A 6,987-nucleotide genomic window follows, 5' to 3' on the forward strand; every position below is an offset into this window, starting at 1 on the left:
ATTTCCAGACCACAGCGTGTGCTTTCTTGTCTCCGTGGTTTTCCTCTAAAACATGATCTCTACGTTGCTTGGAACACTTTCTTCTACCTTCTTTACCTAGAAAATTCTTACTCATTTTTTTTTAGCCTCAAGTACTTGGTGACTTATATTATATAATAATGTGTCAATAAAGATTTGAGTACTTGAATTATTAAAAAGTATTTCCAAAATAGTAAGTATTTGGAAGATTCCACTTAGAGACAGAGTATTTAAAGGTATTCAAAACTTTTAAAACATTCAATATATTAAATATGTATTTAGGATCCATATGGTCCTGTTCCTGTAGATATGAAGATGTCAAGAACCAGGATGCTCAATTTGGAACATGTCATGCTCCCTTTATACACGTTTACCTTTACTTAATTAGTTTTTATTTATCTTTTGGAGTTCATTTGTTATTTGCCATACCTTCAATGCAGGTTCCCCAGATTCTTAAAATATATCAGGTATACTTATATACATTTATCAATGCCTATATTTCTTTTTTGAAACATGCCCTACAGTTGTCATTAAACAGTTAATTATGTAAATGGTGGAATAATGTCCATTTTTTTATTACTGGTCTGATGTCCTACCTATAATAGGAGGCCAACAAATATCTGCTAAATCACTTTAGATCCAGTTTGCTCTTTGTTTTCCCTTGACCTCAGAAGATCACATCCTTGGTGGGATAGGTGTACTGTCAGCCCAGCGTGGCAAGTGATTTGATGTTAGCCTCAATACTGGGTGTGATGGGAGTATAGTGGAGGAGAGGTGGAAAGATATCACATATGGAAAGATAATCAAACTTGGTTTTGAAGGAGAAATACCAGTTTGCAAGTGGTGAACTTAATGAGAAGTAGGGTTTCCTAAATGGAAATAAAGGCAATGCTTTGGTCAGTTTGTGTTGCTGTAACATAAATTCTGAGAATAGGTAATTTATAAAGAACACAATTTTATTTCTCAGAGTTCCGGAGGCTGGGAATTTCAAGATCAAGGTGCTAACAGGCTCTGTGTCTGGGGAGGGGTAAGTTCTGCTTCCAGGATGGCACTATGTGGATTATCCTCTGCAGAGGACAATGCTGTGTCTTCATATGGTGGAAGAAATGGAAGGGTGAACCTGCCTCCTGAAGCCCATTTATCCATTCATGACGACTGAGTCTTCACAGTCTAGATACCTCTTACAGAACCCATTGTGGCATTGAGACTTAAGTTTCAACGTGGATTTTGGGGGGTACAGAAACATTCAAACAATAATGGGGAAGCAGGATAATAGTGGATTAGAACAGAGTTTCCCAACCAAGTAGTGTGTGATGTGATGGTATCCTGGGACTGCCCTGACTAGGTATAGGTTTAACAATTTATTGATCTTTTAAGCTTTTGTGCTTCCAGGTAGGGTCTGGGGTGACAGGAGCTCCCATTATACTTGCTATCATTCAAAGTCTTGTCTGTTTACCCTAGCTTACCCTCAAATAGGATCATCTTCCATGTGATCCTTGACATAAATGAATTTGGGAGGCACTGGATCAGCTCCAAATGGAATAAGGCAGGTGTGATGGACATCAGCTGAGTCTGGAAAACAGGCTGTGACCACATGGTAAAGGGTCTTCCATGCTCAGCTAAAGTCTGGATTTAGACTGTAGGAAATGGGGCACCATAGTTTGTCTGTTCTCAGACCCCATTCTCAATCCTATTACAATTATGAATAGTATATGTATTTTTTAAAGATTTCAGATTAACATGGTCCAAATGAAGTTGTAAATTCTACTTCATGTTTCTCAGAAGCACAATTCAGGTGGCAATTCTTACTGTTGCCTTTACTGCCCCCTTTCTTTGAAGATACTACTTTCAGTTGGGCTTGATTGTGATCCACTGGTGACCTGGGTGTTGGGCGGACTGTGATTGCATTACAAGTTATTTGCTACAATTAGTAAAGCAATAGTGTCTTCAAATAACTCACTAATTAAAAAAAAATTTAATCAGGTTTATAAGTTTTCCTAGATCAAAAGGAAGTTCTGTCTGGGTTAGAACAACAGAAATTTATTGCATCACAACTGTAGAGACCAGAAGTCAAAATTGAGGTGTCAACAGGACCATGCATCTTCTGAAACCTGTAGGGGAAGGGTCCATTCTTGCCTCTTCCAACTTCTCATAGCTGCAGATGGACACCAGCTTGTGGCAGCGTCCCTCCTGTTTCACAGAGCCCTCCTGCTGTACGTGCCTTGTGTGTGTGTCCACATGTCCTCTTTTGATAAAGACACCACTCATGTTGGATTAGGACCCACCGTGCTGACCTCATCTTGACTTGATTACATTTGCAAAAACCCTATTTCCAGATGAACTCACATTCTGAGGTCCTGGGGGGTTAGGATTTCAACATATCTTTTTTGGAGATACAAGTCAATCTATAGCAATGTCGTTTTCATGCACTTGGATTTTAATATTCTTTTTTTAGGTCAGAAAGAAGAGGTGGAGTTTGCATATAACCTATAGTCAAATTATGTCAATCAGAATATATACGTCCAAGTGTCTGCTCGTGAACTTGAATCCATCAGGCAGAAAACAAACATAAAGACCACTGATGTGGTAATGTAAGCTTGTCTCATTGGTTATCCTTCATCCTTAGGAATCTGGTCATTTAAGACTAGCTCACACCAGTGCAATGGTTATCAACTGTGGTTTACTGTCTAGAGACATTGACAGTGTTTGGAGACATTGTTGGCCATGATAACTTTGGGTAGGGGGAAGGTGATACTAGCATCTAGCTGGTGGAGAGCAAGGATGCTGCTAAATAAAACTGTACGGTGCAAGGACAGCCCCCCACAAGGAAGACTTGTCTTCAGTTCCCAATCAGGTGTTGATTGTACTGTTGTTGAGAAACCTGTGCCAGTGAAGGTGTGCGTCTCAGCATCTAGGGTGATAGTAATAAAATGTTTGGTTTGAGTTTGGTGTACCCTTCTCTCAAATTTTTCATCATTGGTTTTTCTATGAGACTTGGAGGTTCTCCATACCTTTGCCACTCTGATTAGTGTCATGGAATGAGCATGAATGTAGAATCCAGTCAGTATCCTCAAAGCCGTTCAGTGATGAGAAGAGTTCCATATCCCAGCTGGCCCAACTTTTTGTACCAGAGAAAGCTGCAATAATAACTTTCAGAATCAAAATGTCTCACTAAAGCCCTTGGGGAAAACTTTTTAGTTCACAGATGACAAGTGTTTGGGGAGATTAACATAAAATCAAAATATGAATGTGGTATGAAATTTCCTTCCTTTTTCCAATCAACTTATATTCTATTATACAAAGACACAGAGTGATCATTATTTTTAATAAGTTGTGGATGGTTTTCAAACAACTGGATCCAGCGAACCAAAACCTTTAGGCCAAGACTGACCCTGAATAATCCCTGGTTTGAGGTTGGGTTTGATCTGGGGAACTGGGCCCTGGCTTTTTCCCTGTTTTGCATGGCTTCTCACTTTGTCCTCAGAGTCCCATGGGTAAATATTATTGTCCTTTCATCATTGGGATTGAAATTTAGCTTTCTGTATTCCTGGCCTATATGAATCTCTTGATTTTTTTTTTACTTTCAACCATAGTATACCACTTGGATAGATCAATACCCACTCCCTTGATGGAATTCCCTACATGTTCTCTTAAGAGACTTGGACATTAATTCTTGGATTATAGTGTCCCTAATTCTCATTGCCAGGAGCATTGACTTCTTTTTGAGTTGGGTTATAATACTTCATGTTATGGAGGCTGGTTAAGAAAAAAACTATGAGGTAATTTGTTTTATACTTTTAGAGCCACAAAAAAAAAAAAATGAAGAAATGTTTCTAGTTCAGCCTATTAGAAAGAAGGGAGAGGGATATTATATTTCAGAATAGAGGTTTTAGAAAATATTACTATTTCCATTATTTTTATTGATAATAATTATAAAGCCCCCTTAATTATAAATTATGTAATATCTTATCCTTGGGAACAGGAAATGCTTTCTCTTCCTTTCATATTCCCACATTGAATGAATTATCACTCTAATGCTACATAACAAAAAAATTAAAAAAAAAAAAACCTCACCCAGTAGCATGAAAAACTATAAGCATTTATTTCTCATTCATGCCTCTGCAAGTTTGTTGGCTAAGAATTGACTGATCTGGGCTGAGCTGGCCCCAAGTTGCAGGTTTTGTTCAGGTCTGCTGCATATCTCTCTCAATTTTCTTATACTTGAGTCTGGTCTGTACTCAAGACAAGCTTTTCTATGATGATGGCAGAAGTACTAGATGCAAATACTTTTGGCTGAAAACAAGAGGTGTGGCCAAACTCAGTAGGAGTCCTGGATACTACTGCTATGAAAAAAACTTCCCCTGAAACTTAGTGGCTTAAAAGAATCACAATCATTTTATTGTCTCTCAGGTTTCTGTGGGTCATGGATTCAAGAAGGGCTCGGCTAGATGGTCCTGACTCGGGATCTCTCAGGCAGCTGCAGTGCAGGGGTGGATGGAGCTGGCAAGGCAGGCGGCTGACCTGACTTCTCTCCACGTTGTCTCTGAGTGGTCTAGTTTGAGCTTCTACACAGCTTGGTGGCTTTAGGGTCATCAGACTGCTTACATGGCAGGTTAGAACTCCTGCACAGGCATTCCAGAGAAGCAGATGGAAGGTACCTACCTTTTCCAACAAGGCTTGGAAATCATGGAGCAGCACTTCTATGCTTTCTATTGGCTGAAAGGGTCACAAAGCCTGCCCACTTTCAAGGGGAAGAAACGCAGATCCCAACTCTCAATGGGATGTGTGTGAAGGTCACATTATAAAAAGCACATGAGGAATGAGTGATAGTGTTACAGCCATTTTTGGAAAGTACAATCTGCCACAGTGGTGCAGGGAAATATTCTATGCCCACAGTGGGGAGAGGAGAGTGGATATTGGCTAAACACTACCTCCAAACATGACACGCCTTTTGCACATGGTATAGGGCTATAAATAGAGTGCATATGCAAAATTCCCTGTTGGATAACTGTATTAGGTTGGGTGCCCAGAAGCATGGCCTAGATGGAAAGCCTATGTAACATGTTTAGTGAGGGGTTGCTCTTTTGGAAAACTCCTGACAGAGTAAGAGAAGCAGCCGTGGACAGGGGCAGAAGTAGGTCATAATGCAGTTTTAGAATAAATTTGACTTTGACCTAATCTTCTCAGAAGCTCTAAGTATGAATTACACAACAAAGGTTGTCCTGCCTTGAGGTCAGGAGGTTGAACTTTTATTTTCCCATCTCAGTCAGTCACAGATGTTACATGGGGAAGGTGGGGGAACACCTGAGATACTTCTCAGACATCTCTATGCAAAAGAGTTCCCATTAGCTATGGAGAATCCTCCAGAAAAGAGTGTACATGTGAGCCATAAGCAGCCAACACCTGGAGCAGCAGCAGCAGCAGCAGCAGCAGCAGCAGCAGCAGCAGCTGGAGGGGAACAGGCTGTGGTTTGGGTATAATTTAAATGTTCCCTAAAAGACCCATCCCCCGGGTAGCAGTATTTATCCACTGGGGTGTGGGATTCTTAGGTCATTGGAAACATGCCCTGGAAGAAGATTGTGAGACTGTTCTCTCAGTCTCTCTGCTTCTTGGCTCGAGATGTGGCTGCTTACTCTGACGAACACAGTCACTATGTTGTTCTTCCTTTACCAGAGGCACACCCTACCCAAACTTGGATGTAAGCCTCCAGAACCATAAACCAATGTAAACCTCCCTTTGCTTTGTAAGTAGCCTTTGTCAGATACTTAGTTATAGTGATGGGAAACTGACTAATATAGGTCACCTGCCTAGTAATAGAGGTATGCATGAGACATCATTTGTGCCCACTACAGCCTTATGCCATTCAGAGCTGCTTGCTTCTCACTTTAAGCTTATGGTCTCTGTCTTCTCACAACTTCTCTAGGATTCTTGGCCAGAATTTTTGGGTTAGTAGGACAAACTACAGTCCCCATTGTTACAGTTGGTCCTGAGGTCATAATGGATTCCCATAATCTTCCCTCTCCACTACCCTTTCTGAATCCCTCTCTTGGTTACCACTTGGCTGCCAATCCTTATGTAGTGGAGTGACCCAGACTTTCATGCCAGGGTCTGAGCTCCTGTTATCATGCTCTGATCAGGCTGTATTTTTGTACTGTCCAGTTTGCAGTTAAACCACATGTTGAAGTACCAGAAGACACCCCAGTGGATCAGCTATTATATGTATCAAGTGTTGCATGTATTCCCTCATTTCGATCTTGAAGAAGTATCACTACTTCCACATGTTGATCATGGTCAAGCCCTCTTGCTAATAAGATTACTTGCATTCTTTGCCTACTGTTGGAATGAGGAACCTAAAGTAACCAGGCAGACAGCAGATACTGCTTTAATTTTATCAAAAAACTGTTGCGTGATGGAAGTATTTCTAGACCTACAGGGAATCTATAGTATTGTGAGTAGGAAGCACAAATTTCCCAAGTGACACCTGGGATAGTAATGAATGGGGCTACTCTTATTTCATCCTCCAAATCTGATTTCCAGGCAGATATATTCTATTTATTGAGAAACAATCCTACATAATGGCTCCTGATTTTAAGTTTATATGGCCTCCCAAAGGACAGTGCCTTCCCTGTGCAAGGTGTTAAGGCCAAGTTTGCACCTTAGCTATATTTTCAAGATGTTGTTCTAGTGCTTTATAGAGCCAACAGCAGAAGAATGGTGCCGTAAATAGCAGGACCAGTGGATCACAAGGGCAACTTCTTTGCTATAATGTGAATTTCTTTGTCTAAAGTGAATTTATACAGGATCATATTTTTCAGATTTTGAGTCCTTGGACAGTAGCAGTGGCAAAGGCCTACAGGTAGGAAAGACAAATCTATACCTGGAATATTTCAAATCTATACCTGGAATATTTGTCAATTCTAATCAGGATAAAATATCACCCTTTACAAGGTGGCAGTAAATTAACTTGTC

This window comes from Callospermophilus lateralis, chromosome 7 (assembly GCF_048772815.1).
Source record: "Callospermophilus lateralis isolate mCalLat2 chromosome 7, mCalLat2.hap1, whole genome shotgun sequence".
Taxonomy (NCBI): Eukaryota; Metazoa; Chordata; class Mammalia; order Rodentia; family Sciuridae; genus Callospermophilus; species Callospermophilus lateralis.